General features: G+C 43.7%; 1 non-coding gene across 1 annotated transcript; it reads left to right on the top strand.

Moving 5' to 3' along the window:
- The first annotated feature begins 1851 nt into the window (after nucleotides 1-1851).
- On the top strand, nucleotides 1852-1923 carry trnaq-uug. Its single transcript has one exon. It is a non-coding gene; the product is annotated as a tRNA-Gln (tRNA).
- Nucleotides 1924-23948: the final 22025 nt, after the last annotated feature.

Genomic DNA, 23948 nt, shown 5'->3' on the forward strand with positions numbered 1-23948 from the left:
AAATTTAAAAAAATTTGTTTTTATTTAATTATTGTTTGTCCTGTGCAGTTGTAAATAAAAAAATACACGTGTAAACACCAAAGGTGTGTTCAATTTCAACTTATTTTAGAATAAATAGTGAATTATGCAAGGGTGCCAATATATTTGACTGCATCTGTAGCTCACGTCACGTTTTCAACATCAAACTAGGCTGTTTTAGTACATCCCTCTCAAATGAATACAAATGATAAAATGAGATATCATATTGAACCAATGGGTGCTGGGTACCCCCCAATGCCCGCCACCCCCTCCCTCTCCTATTGTAGGACAGCATGGGGATGGCTTCTGCCCAGCATGGGGGTGAGTGACAGAGAGACAAGGCCACAGTGTTGTTGTGAGCCTCCCCCCAGCAGACAAGCCTGGTGTCAGCACAGAGACGGCACAGTGATTTATTGGTCTCTCCTCCCCTGGGAACCTCCCCCCATCCCCCCCTCCTCTCTCTCCTCCTGACCTCTGGGGGGAAAGAAGGGGTAATTACCCACATCAGCAGCCACACACACACACACACACACACGTTCATGCGGACACACACATACAGAGACACACGTTCATGCACTCATTAACACAAATCACAAAACACACACACACCTGACACAGGCTCAGGCACATTAACACCCGCAGGCATGTGTATCTGGGAACTTAGGAATTACACTGCTCTCCTTTCATGTTGCAGTCCCCACTCAACAGTTCCTCACATTTCTGATGCAGTACTGTATGTCCATACTACACTAGCAATTGAAACAGTAAACCACATCCACATCAATGACTTAGTTACATAAAGTCTAATGGTATGTTAGAGTGATAGAATGTAGGCTTTTTTTAAATATACTTGTTCGTTGTTCTTTGTGGATGTGAACACAAACAGCAGACATTGCTCAACCAAAAACAAGCTACGCATTTTCTCTTTGGAATAAACCATGTGCCACCATAAAAATATGATTCCCTTAGCTTAACAACACAATATTTATGTAATATGACTATGAAAATGTAGGCCTATTAAGATCTTTGAAGTGGTCATTGTCAATATCTGACATACTGTATTGCTCTCTTGAGCTCTCATGATGGCAATATTCTCTGTTTCTCTTGTTCTCTGTATGAACAAGATACCAGTGTATTTTTTCACATTGTAGCTTACCTTAATACAGTCCAGTGCGAAACAGTACCTTGGCATGAGCAATTCATATTGAATTCTAACACACTCTGCAGGAGGAGGATAACATTGACTTGCAAATTACATCAGCTTCACCCTACTCTGTCATTCATTACACACAGTAGTAGGCTTAGAGTGGGACCTGTTCTTTTCACACACCTAGAAAAACCTGTTCATGGCCATTCCCACCAATTGTGGTTTTAGGCTTATATTTGTCAAACCAATACAGTATCTCTTTATCTATGCACGTAGGCTACATTTAATATGTTTTTTGTCTACTAGCTACAGTAACAAGCAGATGAAAACACATTTGAAGATATAACATTTTCATTGCATTACCATTTGTCAAAGCTCCCAAATCATTCTGTTTTCACCTTGGTCACCACATGAGCATTCTTAGAAAGGAAGTCTGTCTTTGATGATGAGCAAAGGTTGCCGCCTCCCGTTCATTTGTGGCATTGCAATTGCATTGAAATGGAGGGGAAATGGTTTGTCAGCCACCGATAAATATTGGTTGGCTGGGTCTAACTACCCGCGCCCGCGCTGGGTAAGCGAATATAATAATCCGAAACAGATTTTTACATCTACATCATGTCCACATTTGATCAATACTATCATAGATCATCTTTATATTTCCTAATTTCGGTACACATGCGCAGCAAGGTTCTATGGTGTAATGGTTAGCACTCTGGACTTTGAATCCAGCGATCCGAGTTCAAATCTCGGTAGAACCTTCTTTTATGGAAAACGGCAACTTTGAATTTCCATGTGACGTGAAATATTATTAGAAGGCTAAACCATTGTTTTAAATACTATCCAGTTAGTAGATATCAGTTTGGTGTATGGTACACTATCCAAACACTGAATTATTCGATTGCTTGTTTTATATCTGTAAAGTTGTCTTATTTGTGATGTATAGAACCAAAGTATAAAAGCAAATTAAGTATAGCAGCACAAGTTTTAAAATCCATGCAACAAGCAGAATACCCATTCATTCTAATATGAAAATGTGACAGTTTTGCCGTTTCTCTGCTTCCCCTGCCTCAACAATATAGTACTTCCTAGCCAATACACACGAATACAACGAAAACGTATTATTTACTGGTGCTCACTATTATGCAAACCACATTTCTCAAACTGGCACCATGGGAAAATAATATATAAAGTATTGCAGTTATATATAAGACTGCAGTTATAAAGGTTTCCCACAAGGAGTCAGTATATTACAGCTGATAGAGGATAGTCTTCATTAGGCACAGGGCTTTGTTCACGGTCATCATACACACACAGCAGTGAATGTAAGAGAATGAACGAGAGAGATTAATACCCCAACCCAACCTCCTCTTTTACGCTGCTGCTACTCTGTTTATTATTTATGCATAGTCACTTTAACTCTACCCACATGTACATATTACCTCAATTACCTCGAATAACCGGTGCCCCCCCACATTGACTCTGTACCGGTACCCCCTGTATATAACCTCCCTACTGTTATTTAATTTTACTGCTGCTCTTTAATTTTTTCTTAAAAATTGCATTGTTGGTTAAGGGCTTGTAAGTAAACATTGCACTGTAAGGTCTACACATGTTGTATTCGGAGCATGTGGCAAATACAATTTAATGTACTCACAGCAGTAACCCTTACCTTAGCCCTAACCCTAGCCCATTCCCCCAGCTCCGTTCGAGACTATCCTATCAACAGGACCTGAAGAACTGTAATATCCTATGTTTCTCGGAAACTTGGCTGAACAAGTACATCGATAAAATACAACTAGCTGGTTTTGCTATGCATTGGCAGGACAGAATGGCAGCGTCCGGTAAGCTCAAGGGGGGTGGTGTGTGTCTCTTTGTTAACAACAGCTGGTGTGCGATCTCTAATATTAAGGAAGTCTCCAGGTTCTACATGCCTGAGTTAGAATACCTCATGATAAACTGTGTAGACCATACTATTTACCAAGAGAGCTTTCATCTATATTTTTCGTTGCTGTCCACCACAAACCGATGCTGGTACTAAGACCACACTCAACAAGCTGTATAGGGCCATAAGTGAACAAGAAAATGCGCAACCAGAGGCAGCGCTCCTAGGGGCCGGTGATTTTAATGCAGGAAACCTGAAATCCATTTTACCTAATTTCTACCAGCATGTCACCGGTGCAACAGAGGTGAAAAAACTCACCTTTACTCCACACACAGAGTCGCAAACAAAACTCTCCCTCGCCCTCCATTTGGCAAATCTGACCATAACTCTATCCTCCTGATTCCTGCTTACAAGCTAAAAATCACACAGGAAGTAACAGTGGTCCCATGAAGCGGATGCTAAGCTACGGGACTGTTTTGCTAGCTCAGACTGGAATATGTTCCGGGACTCATCCGATGGCATTGAGGAGTTTACCACATCAGTCACCGGCTTCATTAATAAGTGCATAGATGACCTCGTCCCCACAGTGATCGTATGTACATATCCCAACCAGAAACCATGGATTTACAGGCAACATCCTCACTGAGCTAAAGGCTAGAGCTGCCTCTTTCAAGGAGCGGGACACAAACCTGGGCGCGTATAAGAAATCCCAATATGCCCTCTGATGAACCATGAAACAGGCAAAGCATCAATACAGGACTAAGATCGAATCCTACTACACCGGCTTTGACACTCATTGGATGTGGCAGGGCTTGCAAACTATCATGGATTACAAAGGGGAACTCATCCGCAAGCTGCCCAGTGACGCGAGCCTACCAGATGAGCTAAATGCCTTCTATGCTCGCTTTGAGGCAAACAACACTGAACCATGCGTAAGAGCACCAGCTGTTTCCCGGACGACTGTGTGATCACGCTCTCTGTAGCCGATGTGAGTAAGACCTTTAAACCTCAATTACCTCGTACCCCTGCATATAGACTCGGTACTGATACCCCGTGAATATAGCCAAGTTATCTTTACTCATTGTTATTTATTTATTATTTATTATGTTTTACTTTTCTATTATTTCTCTATTTTATTTGATATTTTCCGTGTACAGTTATCGCCACACAGGGAGGATTGTTGGAAGAAAACAATGTTGGTTTGTTGGAAGAAAACAATGTCCTAAACATGATTTCATCATATCCATTCTTGCATATAAACATAATTAATTAGAGAGTGATCTAATGTATTCACATAGATTTGGGGTTTGTCGTTGCATTTTCCTTGCCATTCAGAAAAATCATTAACTAAACTATTACATCTTGACACTGGCATCCTGAGCCCAATTAGGGGGTCCTGCTGGCTGCTGCCTAGTAGTTCTCACCCAGTTGTCTCCTCCACAGTGTATCCATTCAGTGTGAATCCAACCTGGCACAGGAGCTGGACAATAAAGAACAACTACGTAGAAATATGGTAATGTCCTTTCACTCACTGTTTTCTGTTGTCTACTAAAACCAATAAATCCACACAGATACTAATAAATGAGCTGAGTCTTCTTGTCCCTCATCTTGATATCTAACTCCTCTCTGGACCCATGACGATCCTGGAGGTCAGGGGTGTCCCTTCTGACTGGACAAACCCAGTTCTGTGGACCCAAAGGGGCCCAAATATTAGTCCAAGTGAATCTGTATCAGTCAGCAATATTTCACATCCTTAATACGCAGAATGAATAATAACAAAAACAGACTAATGAAAATAATCAGTGGTAACCAGAGATTATCTGCTCGGCTGGGGAATGGATGGGGTCAGATCGGGTGATGAGAAAGTCAGTGTTATGATGTTGGACTAAACTCTTAAGTACAGTATCTCTCTCTGGCTGATGAAGGTCATTTTGACCTAAACGCCACCATCTTTATCTAAGGAGTACAGTATCTCTCTATTGAGAGAGTATCGTGTATCAAGCCTTTTGTTCACACTCAGCGGGCCTAGATGCGTACAATATTTTAGGAAGCACCTCTTCTCTATTATGGGAACTGGTCATGCTTAACAGAAACTGCAAACTACTTTGCTCTCTCAAGTATTTCTTCTTGGTGAGTTTGTAGTGTCTCGTTGAATATATACAGTTGAAGTCGGAAGTTTACATGCACATAGGTTGTAGTCATTAAAACTAGTTTTAAAACCACTCCATAAATGTCTTGTTAACAAACTATAGTTTTGGCAAGTCAGTTAGGACACATACTTTGTGCATGACACAAGTCATTTTTCAAAAAATTGTTTACAGACAGATTATTTCACTTATAATTCACTGTATCACAATTCCAGTGGGTCAGAAGTTTACATACACTAAGTTGACTGTGCCTTTAAACAGCTTGGAAAATTCCAGAAAATGATGTCATGGCTTTAGAAGCTTCTGATAGGCTAATTGACATCATTTGAGTCAATTGGAGGTGTACCTGTGGATGTATTTCAAGGCCTACCTTCAAACTCAGTGCCTCTTTGCTTGACATCATGGGAAAATCAAAAGAAATCAGCCAAGACCTCAGAAAAAATATTGTAGACCTCCACAAGTCTGGTTCATCCTTGGGAGCAATTTCCAAACACCTGAAGGTACCACGTTCATCTGTACAAACAATAGTACGCAAGTATAAACACCATGGGACCACGCAGCCGTCATACCGCTCAGGTTCTGTCTCCTAGAGATGAACGTACTTTGGTGCGAAAAGTGCAAATCAATCCCAGAACAACAGCAAAGGACCCTGTGAAGATGCTGGAGGAAACAGGTACAAAAGTATCTATATCCACAGTAAAACGAGTCCTATATCGACATAACCTGAAAGGCCCTCAGCAAGGAAGAAGCCACTGCTCCAAAACCGCCATAAAAAAACCAGACTACGGTTTGCAACTGCACATGGGGACAAAGATCATACTTTTTGGAGAAATGTCCTCTGGTTTGATGAAACAAAAATAGAACTGTTTGGCCATAATGACCATCGTTATGTTTGGAGGAAAAAGGGGGTTGCTTGCAAGCCGAAGAACACCATCCCAAACATGAAGCATGGGGGTGGCAGCATCATGCTGTGGGGGTGCTTTGCTGCAGGAGGGACTGGTGCACTTCACAAAATAGATGGCATCATGAGGAAGGAAAATTATGTGGATATATTGAAGCAACATCTCAAGACATCAGTCAGGAAGTTAAAGATTGGTCGCAAATGGGTCTTCCAAATGGACAATGACCCCAAGCATACTTCCAAAGTTGTGGCAAAATGGCTTAAGGACAACAAAGTCAAGGTATTGGAGTGGCCATCACAAAGCCCTGACCTCAATTCTATAGATAATTTGTGGGCAGAACTGTAAAAGTGTGTGCGAGCAAGGAGGCCTACAAACCTGACTCAGTTACACCAGCTCTGCCAACTTATTGTGGGAAGCTTGTGGAAGGCTACCCAAAACGTTTGACCCAAGTTAAACAATTTAAAGGCAATTCTATCAAATACTAATTGAGTGTATGTAAACTTCTGATCCACTGGGAATGTGATGAAATAAATAAAAGCTGAAATAAATCATTCTCTCTACTATTATTCTGACATTTCACATTCTTAAAATAAAGTGGTGATCCTAACTGACCTAAGACAGGGCATTTTTACTAGGATTAAATGTCAGGAATTTTGAAAAACTGAGTTTTTGGCTAAGGTGTATGTAAACTTCTGACTTCAACTGTACTGATGTTATTGACAAAGGAAGTCTGTTCACTCAATTGTCTTCCCAGTCTCTCTGTAACACTAGCCAGAACGTCTGCCTCAGGACAGCCACATAGAAAGCTATGATAACTATCCTTTCTGGCTCCATTCATCATCACTTTAATGAGGAAACAATCACTGTATTAAGTTACTCTACTCTTCCACTAATCCATCCTCTACCTTTTTCTATTCTTTAACTTCCATTTTCCTATGTGTTTTGTCTCCCAAATGTATTGTCTCCCTCTCCCTCTATGTGCCTCTCATCCTCTCTCCAAGCCTTTCTCCTTTTCCTCTGGGGTGCCAGAGCATGGGCACTGAACTACCCTACACTCTGCAGCCAACACACTCTGCAGCCAACACATTAGGTTTCCTCTCTCCCCTCCAGATTTCTGTCACAGGAAGGGACCTTGTATTTTCCAGGGGATCCCAGGTGGCTGTGCAGATTGCAGTAGACCCAGGCCTCCTGGTTCCCCATGTGGTCCCTCACTCACTCTGGAACTGGAACAGGCCCACTGCACCAGCTCAATAGAAACCAATAGAAACCCAGTAGATGTGATCCAGGCCTTTGCTACATGGAATTAGTCAAATATGGACAGAAGTAGCTAGTAAAGTCAACCATGATTTTGCCTACTGAGTTGTGGGGTTTGTGATTCTGTCCAGGGGCATTTCCTGTTAAATCCAGGGCAAAGTGTGATACTGCACCACAACCCACTGGGATTGACTATGATGTGTTAAGCAATATGATTTAGAAACAAGTCATACCATGGACTTTGGATTGTATGCAAGTTGTTAAAAGCAGATATTTTTAGACAGATCACTACTTTACTGAATATTGAGTAAGTGCTGAGTTTGTGTATTTGAATGATGGCATTCAATGAATGCTTACCCGTATGTCATTCCTCTCACCTCTCCTGCCCCAAAAGATAATTCTTCATAAAGCCAATCTAAATATAGTGTGACTTAAAGATAAACACATCTACATGATAAAATCTAGGTGGGTAAGTTCTCCTTTTCACCCATTTGGCAGAGACATACATCATGTCCCCACAGGATGAGATGGCTGAGATATGTATCATTCCCATACTGTATATCATCAGTATATCATTCACATGATGTTTGTGTACATTATTCTACATATAAACACATAGACAGCAACAGATCTGCTCATCATCATGTGGGATCAACAAATTAGGTATTATCCCATTAACCCGTGTATCCTTCCCTGTGAAATGACATAATCCCATTTCGAAACAGGGCTCTCTGCTGTATCCCTGCAGAGCCCCTGGATGTCTGTCACACATGGCCCTTGCCGCCGCAGGTCTCAGGTGCTGAACGTCTGCTTACCTCTCTGTGTCTGAGACGGTTGTTCCCAGTGACCCCGTAAGTCATCCACAGCTTTATAGATTTACGGGTGACAGCACACCCCACTGTGAAATAATAGTGCTTGGAGCCGCAGTCGAAGCGACAGTAACAGAGTGTGTATAAATATATTGTCAGGGCTGGGATACCTAGTCAGTTGCACAACTGAATGCATTCAACCAAAATGTGTCTTCCGCATTTAGCCCAACCCCTCTGAAGCAGAGAGGTGCAGGGGGCTGCCTTAATCAACATCATCAGCACCCATGGAGCAGTTGTTGTGGGTTAACTGCCTTGCTCAAGTGCAGAACAGCAGCTTTTTCCACCTTGCCGGCTCGGGGATTCAAATCAACGACCTTTCAGTTACTGGCCCAAAGCGCTTAACTGCTAGGCTACCTGCCGCCCCTGGGTGCCAGACGTCAGTGCAGCATTGACCAGTCAGGCCCCGGGCCTGGAGCACAACGCCTGTCCAAAGAGAACATGAACCTAGACTGAGACTGCTGCAGAACCCCTCTCAGACTGTTTACTCTCTCTCTCTCTCTCTCTCTCTCTCTCTCTCTCTCTCTCTCTCTCTCTCTCTCTCTCTCTCTCTCTCTCTCTCTCTCTCTCTCTCTCTCTCTCTCTCTCTCTCTCTCTCTCTCTCTCTCTCACACTAGGCCTGCTTGCTTGCCTGCAGACCGTTGCATGGTTTACTCTCCTTTCTCTGCTCTTCTCTTTTCCATTTTTGCTTATGGGGAAGGAGAAAACTCTCGCTCGCTACATTAGGGGACAGTTTGTATCTGAAATGGATGGTTTGTAAAGGGAAAGTCTGCAAATGCAATGAATGCTTCTGTAAAGCCTAGATATGAATTGAAAATACAAATGGGTCCCATGAGAATCAAAACATGGGTTAGTTTGCCCTATAAACTATGGAATAGATGGCTCCTGAAGTTTGGATGCATTCAGCTGTTTTACAGTCAAACCCAACTGGACGTGATAATAGGCTAAAGGATGTGATTATGCTCCATCACAGATGACTGAAATTCATTGAAGCTTCCTGAAATAGATGCAGTGAAATGGTTCAAAACCTGTTAATTAACATACTTGATAAAGAGCCATGTGGCTTTTCTGTTATGATAGTACATTTCTACTCTATTTCACTGGAGGTTTGATCAACTACTATTTGAGAAGGTCCGGTCACACACATTTCCTAGGTGGCAAAGGTACGGATTGATATTGTCTTAATCGGCCCCTCCCACCACCTCGCGACCCATGTGACCACAAACTGTTCACATCCCTCTTGTTGGCGAAAATAACATTTTGCAGTTTTTAAGCAAATTTCCTACAATCCTACACATTTTGCCATGGGGTGGCGAGAACATTTTGCAGTTTTAAAGCTAATTTCCTGCAATTCTAGAAATTTTGACATGTCTTATGTGTGTTTATATGATACCTGAGTGAGTCAACAAAATCAATGGGGGCCCCCAATGGCACATAATCCGGCCGTGATGAGTACAAGATTTAGATAGCTGGTTAGCCTAATTTACCTACCTAGCTAACATGGGCTAGTTAATCAACTGGACATTTCTGACAGGTTATAAATAGCTCTCTAATCTGTCAGTGAATGACATAACAAGAGGAAAACTGCCCATGCAATACCAAATTTCAAAATTGCACCTTGAGCGTTCTACTATTATATTTTAAATTAAATCGGGACCCGTGGTCCGTATTGACCTCGTTCTGGGTCCGGATCCGGACTGTGGTCCTCCTGTTGAGTATGGCTGGTTTAGAGAGTTGCAGAATGGAGTTATATGACAAATCGGTTTAAGGTCCAATGCAGCCGTTTTTTTAAAATCTCAATCTCAAATTATTTCAACTAAAATGGTCAAAAATAAACAAAAATAGCTTTTTAGCAAAGAGCAATTTCTCAAGCAATAATTTTGCTAGGACTGTCTTGGAGTGGTCTGAGTGGGGAGGGGAAACCTGAAAACTATCTGTTATTGGCAGAGAGGTTTGGAACTCTCTTTCTTATTGGTCTATTAACTAATTTACCCCCTGGTAATGTCACCAGGCAGCCAAAACTCCATCCCACCAAAACATGCTGAAATTTCAGGCGGTCTTTTCAAACAGCTCGTACACTAAAGGGGCATTATTATAATTCTCACAATTTCACAGTATTATTACAACCTCATAATGTGGAAATATATATAAAACACAGGAAAATCACGTTTCTGACTGCACTGGGCCTGTAATAATTGGATGATGGACCTAAAACTTGGTCAAATGGTTTGGAGAGAGAATACCCTTACAAAAAAAGATTGCAGTTTTGAAACTGCAGTAAAAGTGCAGTAACTGCAGTCGACTGTGGTATTTTGGACGCAGTAATTTCAGAATAACTGCACTTATACTCCACTCTAACTACAGTTTTTACTACAGTGTACTGCAGTTATACTGCACTCTGACTGCAATCTTTTTTCATAAGGGTAATACAATTTTATTGGATTAGAATACAATTTCAAGAGGATTTAAAGTATTGCCATCCATTACCAATGAACACAGAACATAACATAACAGTGAAAGGCTGCTATGGGGACAAGGCCACATGAGGGTGATGTCTTAGTGAGAGCCAGCAGTGAGACAGAGAGCTGCCTATAATAGTAGGTGGAAAACAACAGTGACTCAAGCAGTGGCAGCTCATTTTGTGGAGACATTGTAATTGGTAGAATGTGGAGCCAAGCTAAAAATGCCTCTATTGGATACAGCTTGAGAGAAGAAAGGATTTAACCATGACACCTATTGTCTACAGTTGGTGGTACATTCATTCTTAAATTTTTTGTATGTATTTATTTTTCCCAATTTGACCCCTTTTTCTCAAATTTCGTGGTATCCAATCCATAGTTACGACCTTGTCTGATCGCAGAAACTTCCAACGGGCATGCCCCGTCAAGCTCTGCTGCTTCTTATCACACTGTTCGCTTTACTCTTTTCACACCACTTCGAAACTGAAGTGACTTTTTCGTAGCAGGTTAGGAGAACTTATGCTGCATGTTAGGATAATTAACATAGCAGGTTAGGAGACTGAGGTTAAGGTTAGAAAAAGGTTTAGGGTAAGGGTTAGCAAAAATGCTCTCCTTACCCACATGACAAAATATTACAATTTACTATAGAATGCTACAGTTCTTACTATAGAATTCTGTAGTAAACTGTAGTATACTATAGAATACTATACTACACACTGTAGTATCCCTCGATAATGTGTAGTACTTACTATAGAATGTTGTAGTACACTGTAGAACGCTATCGTAAATACTACAGTATTATCCACACAAAAACCACTGTAGTAAATACTACAGTAATGTCCGCACAAACACTACAGTCCGCAAAAACACAACACTTTTCTAACCATAGTAAATACTACTGTATTTAATCTGCCCATTCCCCTCCCCCATATCGCAATTTGTGCCACCCATAAGTGAGAAACCCTACATGCCAAGTATAGACTATATACAGTGAGGGAAAAAAGTATTTGATCCCCTGCTGATTTTGTACGTTTGCCCACTGACAAAGAAATGACCAGTCTATAATTTTAATGGTAGGTTTATTTGAAAAGTGAGAGACAGAATAACAACAAGAAAATCCAGAAAAACGCATGTAAAAAAGTTATAAATTGATTTGCATTTTAATGAGGGAAATAAGTATTTGACCCCTCTGCAAAACATGACTTAGTACTTGGTGGCAAAACCCTTGTTGGCAATCACAGAGGTCAGACGTTTCTTGTAGTTGGCCACCAGGGTTGCACACATCTCAGGAGGGATTTTGTCCCACTCCTCTTTGCAGATCTTCTCCAAGTCATTAAGGTTTCGAGGCTGATGTTTGGCGACTCAAACCTTCAGCTCCCTCCACAGATTTTCTATGGGATTAAGGTCTGGAGACTAGGCCACTCCAGGACTTTAATGTGCTTCTTCTTGAGCCACTCCTTTGTTGCCTTGGCCATGTGTTTTGGGTCATTGTCATGCTGGAATACCCATCCACGACCCATTTTCAATGCCCTGGCTGAGGGAAGGAGGTTCTCACCCAAGATTTGACGGTACATGGCCCCGTCCATCATCCCTTTGATGCGGTGAGGTTGTCCTGTCCCCTTAGCAGAGAAACACCCCCAAAGCATAATGTTTCCACCTCCATGTTTGACGGTGGTGATGGTGTTCTTGGGGTCATAGGCAGCATTCCTCCTCCTCCAAACACGGCGAGTTGAGTTGATGCTAAAGAGCTTGATTTTGGTCTCATCTGACCACAACACTTTCACCCAGTTCTCCACTGAATCATTCAGATGTTCATTGGCAAACTTCAGACGGGCATGTATATGTGCTTTCTTGAGCAGGGGGACCTTGCGGGCGCTGCAGGATTTCAGTCCTTCACGGCGTAGTGTGTTACCAATTGTTTTCTTGGTGACTATGGTCCCAGCTGCCTTGAGATCATTGACAAGATCCTCCCGTGTAGTTCTGGGATGATTCCTCACCGTTCTCATGATCATTGCAACTCCACGAGGTGAGATCTTGCATGGAGCCCCAGGCCGAGGGAGATTGACAGTTATTTTGTGTGTCTTCCATTTGCGAATAATCACACCAACTGTTGTCACCTACTTACCAAGCTGTTTGGAGATGGTCTTGTAGCCCATTCCAGCCAAATAAACCTACCAATAAAATTATAGACTGATCATGTCTTTGTCAGTGGGCAAACGTACAAAATCAGCAGGGGATCAAATACTTTTTTCCCTCGCTGTATTGTGTTCCCTACGGGTTATAGGAAAGTGCTGAACTATCTGTTCAGACCCAGTCTTACGGAAAATGTGCTCTTTAGTATTTCTCCAGTCTGTTTCCTGAAGGAGAAGCCTCCACTTCTATGTCAAAGATAATAAAACAAAAATACTATAGTAAATACTACAGTAATGTCTGCAAAAACACTACAGTAAATACTATAGTATACTACAGTATATTACAGGTAGGTAAGTTAGGCTAACCAGCTATCTAAATCTTGTAGCTATCATGGTCGGATTATGTGCCCATGGGTGCCTCGACCCCCAGGGAGCCCCCATTGATTTTGTTGACTCTCTCAGGTATCATATAAACACACATAAAACATGTCAAAATGTGTAGAATTGCAGGAAATTAGCTTTAAAACTGCAAAATGTTCTCGCCGCCCCATGGCAAAATGTTTAGAATTGTAGGAAATTTGCTTAAACAAGAGGAATGTGAACAGTTTGGGGTCGCATGAGTTGCGAGGTGGTGGTAGGGGCCGATAAAGACAATATCAATCCGTACCTTTGCCACCTAGGAAATGTGTGTGACCGTGTTAACCCTTGCAAGGCTGCCGGCCCAGACGGCATCCCTAGCCGCGTCCTCAGAGCATGCGCAGACCAGCTGGCTGGAGTGTTTACGGACATATTCAATCTCTCCCTATCCCAGTCTGCTGTCTCCACTTGCTTCAAGATGTCCACCATTGTTTCTGTACCCAAGAAAGCAAAGGTAACTTAACTAAATGACTATCGCTCCGTAGCACTCACTTCTGTCATCATGAAGTGCTTTGAGATCATTTCACCTCTACCTTACCTGACACCCTAGACCCACTTCAATTTGCTTACCGCCCCAATAGATCCACAGACGATGCAATCGCCAGCGCACTGCACACTGCCCTATCCCATCTGGACAAGAGGAATACCTATGTCAGAATGCTGTTCATTGACTATGGCTCAGCCTTCAACACCATAGTAACATCCAAGCTCATCATTAAGCTTGGGGCCCTGGGTCTGAACCCCGCCCTGAGCACCTGGGTCCTGGACTTCCTGACGGGCTGCCCCCAGGTGGTGAAGGTAGGAAACAACACCTCCACTTCGCTGATCCTCAACACAGGGGCCCCACAAGGGTGCGTGCTCAGCCCCCTCCTGTACTCCCTGTTCACCCATGACTGCGTGGCCACCCACGCTTCCAACTCAATCATCAAGTTTGCAGACGACACAACAGTAGTAGGCCTGATTACCAACAATGACTAGACACCCTACAGGGAGGAGGTGAGGGCCCTGGCAGAGTGGGGCCAGGAAATTAACCTCTCTCTCAACGTCAACAAAACGAAGGAGCTGATCGTGGACTTCAGGAAACAGTAGAGGGAGCACGCCCCTATCCACATCGACGGGACCGCAGTGGAGAAGGTGGAAGCTTCAAGTTCCTCGACGTACACATCACTGACAATCTGAAATGGTCTACCCACACAGAGAGTGTGGTGAAGCAGGCGCAACAGTGCCTCTTCAACCTCAGGAGGCTGAAGAAATTTGGCTTGGACCCTAAGACCCTCAGAAACAGAGCTCTCTAGAGGGTGGTACGGTCTGCCCAAAGCATCACCAGGGGCACATTGCCTGCCCTCCAGGACACCTACAGCACCCGATGTCACAGGAAGGCCAAAAAGATAATCAAGGACATCAACCACCCGAGCCACGGCCTGTTCACCCCGCTATCATCCAGAAGGCGAAGTCAGTACAGGTGCATCAAAGCTGGGACTGAGAGACTGAAAAACAGCTTCTATCTCAAGGCCATTAGACTCTTAAATAGCCATCACTAGCCGGCTACCACCCGGCTACTCAACCCTGCACTTAGAGTCTGCTGCCCTACTGTATATACAGTGGGGAAAATAAGTATTTAGTCAGCCACCAATTGTGCAAGTTCTCCCACTTAAAAAGACGAGAGAGGCCTGTAATTTTCATCATAGGTACACGTCAACTATGACAGACAAATTGAGGAAAGAAAATCCAGAAAATCACATTGTAGGATTTTTAATGAATTGATTTGCAAATTATGGTGGAACTTAAGTATTTGGTCACCTACAAACAAGGAAGATTTCTGGCTCTCACAGACCTGTAACTTCTTCTTTAAGAGGCTCCTCTGTCCTCCACTCGTTACCTGTATTAATGGCACCTGTTTGAACTTGTTTTCAGTATAAAAGACACCTGTCCACAACCTCAAACAGTCACACTCCAAACTCCACTATGGCCAAGACCAAAGAGCTGTCAAAGGACACCAGAAACAAAATTGTAGACCTGCACCAGGCTGGGAAGACTGAATCTGCAATAGGTAAGTAGCTTGGTTTGAAGAAATCAACTGTGGGAGCAATTATTAGGAAATGGAAGACATACAATACCACTGATAATCTCCCTCAATCTGGGGCTCCACGCAAGATCTCACCCAGTGGGGTCAAAATGATCACTAGAACGGTGAGCAAAAATCCCAGAACCACACGGGGGGACCTAGTGAATGACCTGCAGAGAGCTGGGACCAAAGTAACAAAGCCTACCATCAGTAACACACTACGCCGCCAGGGACTCAAATCCTGCAGTGCCAGACGTGTCCCCCTGCTTAAGCCAGTACATGTCCAGGCCCGTCTGAAGTTTGCTAGAGTGCATTTGGATGATCCAGAAGAGGATTGGGAGAATGTCATATGGTCAGATGAAACCAAAATATAACTTTTTGGTAAAAACTCAACTCGTTGTGTTTGGAGGACAAAGAATGCTGAGTTGCATCCAATGGGCCAATGTGCGTCGCCCTATGGGACTACCGGCCACACTCCAGGACCTTGAGATGCTTCTTATGGAGCCACTCCTTAGTTGCCCTGGCTGTGTGTTTCGGGTCGTTGTCATGCTGGAAGACCCAGCCACGACCCAATAAAATGCAAATTAATTACTTAAAAATCATACAATGTGATTTTCTGGATTTTTGTTTTACATTCCGTCTCTCACAGTTGAAATGTACCTATGATAAAAATTACAGACCTCTACATGCTTTGTAAGTAAGAAAACCTGCAAAATCGGCAGTGTATCAAATACTTGTTCTCCCCACTGTACCTTTCTAGCTAATAGGCCATGTTAGAGTTGACACCTCTTCCAATTATGTGGGAAAGTCAAAATACTAAATAAATTGACTCTGATCAGGGTAAACACTGAAATGTTTTATTGTTACCCTAATACAGTGGCCTGAAACGCCACATTATGCTGGCTTGTAAAGTGATGTTTAATTCCTATTGGAATCCAGCCACTCTGGCTGTTAGGGTAACAATAAAACATTTCAGTGTTTACCCTACTCAGAGTCAATTTATTTAGTATTATGCTATGAGTCAGAATACATTTGTAATGACACTGGTAGGAGTAAACAACAATTGTAATTTTGATTCACCCGCAACCTGCATTCAGAATGACCGCCAGGGTTATTAGTAAGATTAATAAAAGAGACTACCTAAACCATCTAAACTGGAACAACCAGTGATGGGCATGGTTCTGAGTGATTTACTCTACACAGAGTGAAAATGACACAATCACCCTCAACTCTGGTAATTAACACCACCCCGGGGTTCTTATAAATCACTGTGTTAATTCCACTCTTTGCAGAGTTAATTTATCTCTTTCAGTAAAATAATAGAAAATCTGCTGTAATGACTCTCCATTATTTCATGTGTATCAGAAGTGAGGGAAGAAAGCAAGATCAGTAAGGAGTACTATAACTGCTATCAGTAAGTCAGACTACTGTCTGTGAAATGTTTGAAAGGGCACTGGTCTAACGGTCCTACTAAGATACCCTTTGAACTGGGCCATTTGATCAATACGGTCCTGTTTCAGTCTGATAGAAGCTAGTAGTTACTGAGTGTGTGTTGACAGTGTGAGAAGCACTCAATGACTTTCTCAAAAAGCAGTTTTCCTCGTCTTAAGCACTCAAACCATGAACTGCACGCATGGACATAAACAGAGACATAGCCCAATGAAAGCCGCAAAATAACAGCGTAGGCCAAGGCGAAGAGAGACAATATGAGGCTGCACTCTAACATGCTCCAGTGTTTGCCCATGCATTCCAGCTTGGGACCACATGGTCATCACAGTGTGTGTGAGTCTGACCAGAATGAGGTGTTCCGCAGGGTGCAGCCACAGTCCCAAACACTGCAGCCAGAGCCGATTCTCTATCTCAGATTTCTTTACTGCTTCCACAGCAGAGGTTTCTCTAACCCAGTGGTTCCCAAACTAGGGTTCATATGAAAATGGGGTTGAAGGGAGAATTTACTAAATCCTGAAAAAAATACATATACAGTGCATCGGAAAGTATTCAGACCCCTTGACTTTTTCCACATTTTGTTACATTACAGCCTTATTCTAAAATTGATTAAATAAAAACATTTCCTTACCAATCTACACACAATACCCCATAATGACACAGCGAAAACAGGGTTTTAGAAATTCTTGCACATTTATTACAAATAAAAACAGAAATACCTTATTGACATAAGTATTCAGACCCATTGCTAGGAGACTCGAAATTGAGCTCAGGTGCATCCTGTTTCCATTGATCATCCTTGAGATGTTTCTACAACTTGATTGGAGTCCACCAATTGGTAAATTAAATTGATTGGACATGATTTGGAAAGGCACACACCTGTCTGTATAAGGTCCCACAGCTGACAGTGCATGTCAGAGCAAAAACCAAGCGATGAGGTCGAAGGAATTGTCCGTAGAGCTCAGAGACAGGATTGTGTCCAGACACAGATCTGGGGAAGGGTACCAAAACATTTCTGCAGCATTGAAGGTCCCCAAGAACATAGTGGCCTCCATCATTCTTAAATGGAAGAAGTTTGGAACCACCAAGACTCTTCCTAGAGCTGGTCGCCTGGCCAAACTGAGCATTCGGGGGAGAAGGGCCTTGGTCAGGGAGGTGACCAAGAACCCTTCCAGAAAGACAACCATCTCTGCAGCAGTCCACCAATCAGGCCTTTATGGTAGATTGGCCAGACGGAAGCCACTACTCAGTAAAAGGCACATGACAGCCCGCTTGGAGTTTGCAAAAAGGCACCTAAAGACTCTCAGACCATGAGAAACAAGATTCTCTGGTCTGATGAAACTAAGATTGAACTCTTTGGCCTGAATGCCAAGCGTCATGTCTGGAGGAAACCTGACACCATCCCTATGGTGAAGCATGGTGGTGAGAGCATTGCTGTGGGAATGTTTTTCAGCGGCAGGGACTGGGAGACTAGTCAGGATCGAGGGAAAGATGAATGGAGCAAAGTACAGAGAGATCCTTGATGAAAACCTGCTCCAGAGTGCTCAGGAACTCAGACTGTGGTGACGGTTCACCTTCCAACAAGAAAACGACCCTAAGCATACAACATAAGAGTGGCTTCGGGACAAGTCTCTGAATGTTCTTGAGTGGACCAGCCAGAGCCCGGACTTGAACTTGATCGAACATCTCTGGATAGACCTGAAAATAGCTGTACAGCAACGCTCCCCATCCAACCTGACAGAGCTTGAGAGGATCTGCAGAGAAGAATGGGAGAAACTCCCCAAATACAGGTGTGCCAAGCTTGTAGCGTCATACACAAGAAGACTCAATGCTGTAATCGCTGCCAAAGGTGCTTCAACAAAGTACTGAGTAAAGGGTCTGAATACTTATGTAAATGTGATATTTCAGTTTTTCTTTTTTATACATTAGCAAAAATTTCTAAAAACCTGTTTTTACTTCTCATTATGGGGTATTGTGTGTAGATTGATGAGGGAAAGAAACGATTTAATCAATTTTAGAATAAGGCTGTAATGTAACAAAATGTGGAAAAGTCAAGGAGTCTGAATACCTTCCGAATGCAGTACCAGCCCAAAGTTTGGACACACCTTCTCATTCACAGGTTTTTCTTTACTTTTACTATTTTCTACATTGTAGAATAATAGTGAAGACATCAAAATTATGAAATAACACATATGGAATCATGTAGTAACCCAAAAAAAGTGTTAAACAAAAAAAAACATATTTTATATTTGAGATTCTTCAAATAGCCACCCTTTGCCTTTATGACAGCTTTGCACACTCTTGGCATTCTCTCAAACAGCTTCACCTGGAATGCTTTTCCAACAGTCTTGAAGGAGTTCCCACATATGCTGAGCACTTGTTGGCTGCTTTTCCTTCACTCTGCGGTCCGACTCATCCCAAACCATCTCAATTGGGTTGAGGTCGGGGGATTGTGGAGGCCAGGTCATCTGATGCAGCATTCCATCAAATCAAATCAAATCACATTTTATTTGCCACATGTGCCGAATACAACAGGTGCAGACATTACAGTGAAATGCTTACTTACAAGCCTTTAACCAAGAATGCAGTTAAGAAAATAAAACATTAAAATAAAATAAAATAATTTAAAAAAGTGTTAAGAAAAAAAATATAAAAGCAAATAATTAAAGAGCAGAAGTGAAATAAAATAACAGTAGGGAGGCTATATACAGTGGGTACCGGTACAAAGTCAATGTGCGGGGGCACCGGTTAGTCGAGGTAATTGAGGTAATATGTACATGTGGGTAGAGTTAAAGTGACTATGCATAAATAATAAACAGAGTAGCAGCAGCGTAAAAGAGGGGTATGGGGTGGGTGTGGGGGGGTGTGGGGGGGGCAATGCAAATAGTCTGGGTAGCCATGATTAGCTGTTCAGGAGTCTTATGGCTTGAGGTTAGAAGCTGTTAAGAAGCCTTTTGGACCTAGACTTGGCGCTCCGGTACCGCTTGCCGTGCGGTAGCAGAGAGAACAGCCTTTGACTAGGGTGGCTGGAGTCTTTGATAATTTGTAGGGCCTTCCTCTGACACCGCCTGGTATAGAGGTCCTGGATGGCAGGAAGCTTGGCCACAGGGATGTACTGGGCCGTACGCACTACCCTCTGTAGCGTCATACCCATATCACTTTCCTTCTTGGTAAAATAGCCCTTACACAGTCTGGAGGTGTGTTTGGTCATTGTCCTGTTGAAAAACGAATTAAAGTCACACTAAGCCCAAACCAGATGGGATGGCATATCGCTGCAGAATGCTGTGGCAGCCATGCTGGTTAAGTGTGCCTTGAATTCTAAATAAAGCACCCCCACACCATAACACCTCCTCCTCCATGCTTTATGGTGGGAACTACACATGCAGAGATCATCCGTTCACCCACACCGTGTCTCACAAAGACATCGCGGTTTGAACCAAAAATCTTCAATTTGGACTCCAGACCAAAGGACAAATTTCCACCGGTCTAATGTCCATTGCTCGTGTTTCTTGGCCCAAGCAGGTCTCTTCTTCTCATTAGTGTCCTTTAGTCGTGGTTTCTTTGCAGCAATTCGACCACGAAGGCCTGATTCAGGTCCTCTGTAGCTCAGCTGGTAGAGCACGGCGCTTGTAACGCCAAGGTAGTGGGTTCGATCCCCGGGACCACCCATACTCAAAAAATATATGCATGCATGACTGTAAGTCGCTTTGGATAAAAACGTCTGCTAAATGGCATATTATTATTATTATTCACACAGTCCCCTCTGAACAGCTGATGTTGAGATGTGTCTGTGACTTGAACTCTGTGAAGCATTTATTTGGGCTGCAATTTCTGAAGCTGGTAACTCTAATGAACTTATCCTCTGCAGCAGAGGTAACTCTGGGTCTTCCATTCCTGTGGCGGTCCTCATGAGAGCCAGTTTCATCATAGCGCTTGATGGTTTTTGCGACTGCACTTGAAGAAAAGTTTTTGAACTTTTCCGTATTGACTGACCTTCATGTCTTAAAGTAATGATGGACTGTCATTTTTCTTTGCTTATTTGAGCTGTTCTTGCTGTAATATGGACTTGGTCTTTTACCAAATAGGGCTATCTTCTAAAAGTGTACACAGAGAGACATTTGAGCGGCGAGAAAATGGAAGTTGTGCAAATTGCCCGGGATCTACTAGATTTGATGTACCTAGCAACACATAAAATAGGCGAGATACAGAGACAGAGAAGATGCCCGCTACAGGTTCACAATGGTGGATGTAGGGGCATACAGCCGAGAAAGCAATGCTGGAGTGTTTCAAGAGAGTTATTTTGGGTCAAAACTGCTGCAGACGACCCTCGATTTACCACCACCAGCTGTCCTGCCAGGTACCACAAAGCTAAGTCCTTATGTTTTCCATGCTTCATGTGCCGAACAAGCCAGCAGCAACATTTCTGGAGTAGCCTTTCCACCGGCATCTCCACTGCAGCCCTTGTTTCTTTTCTTTGCCTTGACAAACTTTTCGTGAATCCTACCCCACTTTTTTTTTTAAGTGGTTGGGTCGGACCCCAGTGTCTCCGCAATCGCCCTCAATGAATGGGCATTTACATGCCAGTTTTTATATAATGCATGGCTAGAATTGTAGTGATGAAGGTACTTCTGTACCTCATCGGTCAATCGATGCTCGAAGTTGTCGTTCGCCATGTTGAGTTTCGGGCTGAATCGAAAATAAGAACAACTTGAGTCACCCCTACAGTTGACCAATCATGGACGAAGGCCAGCTGAACCTTGGCTGGCCTAGAGAAAAAATGCTGTGTGCCCGAACAGCCGACAAAGCCGAACACAAACGTCACAAAATGTCATCATAATGTGTGCACAAACTGTTTCGGTTGGGAAGCATGCGGCCGCCTTTATGCTCTCCCAATGTGCGTGAGCTGTGAGGTCCGAGATGCCCATGCATTGACTTTTGTTTGCTATACAGTGGCTTGCGAAAGTATTCACCCCCCTTGGCATTTTTCCTATTTTGTTGCCTTACAACCTGGAATTAAAATGGATTTTTGGGGGGTTTGTTTCATTTGATTTACACAACATGCCTACCACTTTGAAAATGCAAAATATTTGTTATTGTGAAAAAAAAACAAAAAAAAAACTTGAGCGTGCATAACTATTCACCCCCCCCAAAGTCAATACTTTGTTGAGCCACCTTTTGCAGCAATTACAGCTGCAAATCTCTTGGGGTAAGTCTCTACAAGCTTGGCACATCTAGCCACAGGATTTTTCCCCATTCTTCAAGGCAAAACTCCTCCAGCTCCTTCAAGTTGGATAGGTTCCGCTGGTGTACAGCAATCTTTAAGTCATACCACAGATTCTCAATTGGATTGAGGTCTGGGCTTTGACTAGGCCATTCCAAGACATTTAAATGTTTCCTCTTAAACCACTTGAGTGTTGCTTTAGCAGTATGCTTAGGGTCATTGTCCTGCTGGAAGGTGAACCTCCGTCCTAGTCTCAAATCTCTGGAAGACTGAAACAGGTTTCCCTCAAGAATTTCCCTGTATTTAGCGCCATCCATCATTCGTTCAATTCTGACCAGTTTCCCAGTCCCTGCCGATGAAAAACATCCCAACAGCATGATGCTGCCACCACCGTGCTTCACTGTGGGGATGGTGTTCTCGGGGTGATGAGAGGTGTTGGGTTTGCGCCAGACATAGCGTTTCCCTTGATGGCCAAAAGCTCAATTTTAGTCTTCTTCCATATGTTTAGAGAGTCTCCCACATGCCTTTTGGCGAACACCAAACGTGTTTGCTTATTTCTTTCTTTAAGCAATGGCTTTTTTTCTGGCCACTCATCCATAAAGCCCAGCTCTGTGGAGTGTATGGCTTAAAGTGGTCCTATGGACAGATACCCCAATCTCCGCTGTGGAGCTTTGCAGGTCCTTCAGGGTTATCTTTGGTCTCTTTGTTGCCTCTGATTAATGCCCTCCTTGCCTGGTCTGTGAGTTTTGGTGGGCGGCCCTCTCTTGGTAGGTTTGTTGTGGTGCCATATTCTTTCTATTTTTTAATAATGGATTTAATGGTGCTCCGTGGGATGTTCAAAGTTTCTGATGTTTTTTTAGAACCCAACCCTGATCTGTACTTCTCCACAACTTTGTCCCTGACCTGTTTGGAGCACTCCTTGGTCTTCATGGTGCCGCTTGCTTGGTGGTGCTCCTTGCTTAGTGGTGTTGCAGACTCTGGTGTCACGGTTTCGGCCGAGGCGGCCCCTCCTCCTTGTTCGGGCAGGCTTCGGCGGTCGTCGTCTCCGGAGTACTAGCTGCCACCGTTCGATGTTTCATGTTTGATTGGTTTTGTCTGTTTGTCACACCTGTTTAGTGTTTAGTCTCATTAGGCACCCTATTTAGTTCCTTGTGTTAGGTCAGGTGTTGTGTGTAATTGTTTTTACGTCAGTCGTGTGTTTCGCTCGGTTGAGCTTCTCTCCACTGCGCTGGAGTATTTTCGCACAGGTTTGTGCGCTGTTACTATTTCGCCTTCGTGCGTATTTTCGCCTTCGGGCCAGTTGTCCTTTTGCCTTGGTTTTGGCTTTAATACAAGTCTTTGGATTATCGTTCTGAGTCCTGCGTTTGATTCCACCACTACACCTACAGCACGCCCTGACAGAATTACACACCTACCATGGAATCAGCAGGAGCCGAAGCAGGACAGAGCGAGACTGGAGGCCCAGGTTCGGGAACAACAGGACCAGATCCTGCAGATGGGGACCGCCCTGCAGGAGGTGATCACCACCCTCCGAGGCTGGGGTACGCCTCCACCGCCTCCCTCCCTGCCAGCACCATCGGCCAGTCCGCCCATTCCAGCGCCGGAACCTCGAGGAGTCCGACTCTCTCTCCCGAGGGCCTACGACGGAACCGCGGCTGGGTGTCAGGGATTCCTCCTCCAGGTGGAGCTATACCTGGCCACCGTGCACCCGGCACCTTCGGGGCATGAGAGCGTGTCCGCCCTGATCTCCTTCCTGGCCGGGAAGGCGTTGGAGTGGGCCAACGCGGAGTGGAGGAAGATCGACGCCGCGACTATTACCTACGACGAGTTCTCCCGCCGCTTCAGGGCGGTGTTTGACCATCCCCCCGGAGGGGAAAGCGGCGGGGGGAGCATCTGGTCTTCCTCCGGCAGGGGAGGAGGAGTGCCCAGGAATTCGCTCTCGAATTCCGTACTCTAGCGGCAGATGCAGGGTGGAATGATCGGGCCCTCGTC

Source organism: Coregonus clupeaformis, chromosome 20 (assembly GCF_020615455.1).
Source record: "Coregonus clupeaformis isolate EN_2021a chromosome 20, ASM2061545v1, whole genome shotgun sequence".
NCBI lineage: Eukaryota > Metazoa > Chordata > Actinopteri > Salmoniformes > Salmonidae > Coregonus > Coregonus clupeaformis.